The following is a 989-nucleotide window of genomic DNA, read 5'->3' on the forward strand; positions in this document are numbered from 1 at the left end:
CCCCAGCAGTGGCAGGACCATGAGGTGGGAGGCGGGGAAGAGGAGGGACCTTGGGATCAGAGGATTGGAGGTCCTGGGAGCCTGGGGAGGGAGACACCAGCAGCACCACTGCAGAGCAGTGGTGAAGTCCTGGAGGTTGCCTCTCCAACCTGGGTCCAATCTTCCCCTGTTCCCTCTCCTCCCTCACCCCATCCTGGGAGCCATGGGTAGCTTGAGACAATGTTTCCAGAGGATCCTGGAGCAGAAAAACATTGTCACGGTTGTACTGGGGAAGCTGGAGGAAATCGGTATCAAAAAGTACTACCTGGCTACAGGTACCATTGCCTTCCTGGTCCTCTATCTCATATTTGACTATGGTGCCTCCCTGCTCTGCAAATCTCACTGGATTCATCTATCCAGCATCTGGCCTCCGTCAAGGGCCATTGAGTGTTCCAGCAAAGATTGATGATACCATCTGACTAACCTACTGGGTGGTTTATGGCATTTTGGGCCTGGCTGAGTTGTTTCTCGGACAATCTTCCTTTTCTGGTTCCCCTTCTACTTTCAGGGGAAGTGTGTCTTCTTGCAGTGTGCATGTTTCCAGTGACCTGTAATCGCTCACAGATCCTGTATCATCGCCTGACCCGCCCCATCTTCCTGAGGCACCAGGCTGGTGACCGAGCTGAGCAGATGAGCCCTAGATATGGAAGCCGGTTTGACCCGGGGAAGCAACCAAGGCAGGCATGACTCACTTCCAGAAGAATAAGTGATCACTCCTGAGCCAGAAGCTTCAAATGATTGGACACCCTCCTCCTAGCTCCCTCAGCATCAGGCGACCATGGCCCCAGTTCTGGCCCATGTCCTAAGCAGTTGACCCTCCCAGCTGTGGCTCCTCCAGGTCTACCCTTGGGCTTTAGGGCATTAGAGAAGTCTCCCCAGGCTGGGAGGTGGGGTGGACATGGGGGGGACTTGCCCAGGATCACACAGCTAGTAAGTGTTAAGTGTCTGAG

At 54.6% G+C, this 989-nt stretch overlaps 1 pseudogene; it reads left to right on the forward strand.

Annotated features, from left to right (window-relative positions):
- The first annotated feature begins 202 nt into the window (after positions 1-202).
- On the forward strand, positions 203-749 carry LOC122753451 (annotated as a pseudogene).
- Positions 750-989: the final 240 nt, after the last annotated feature.

The sequence above is a fragment of the Dromiciops gliroides genome, chromosome 4 (genome assembly GCF_019393635.1).
Source record: "Dromiciops gliroides isolate mDroGli1 chromosome 4, mDroGli1.pri, whole genome shotgun sequence".
NCBI lineage: Eukaryota > Metazoa > Chordata > Mammalia > Microbiotheria > Microbiotheriidae > Dromiciops > Dromiciops gliroides.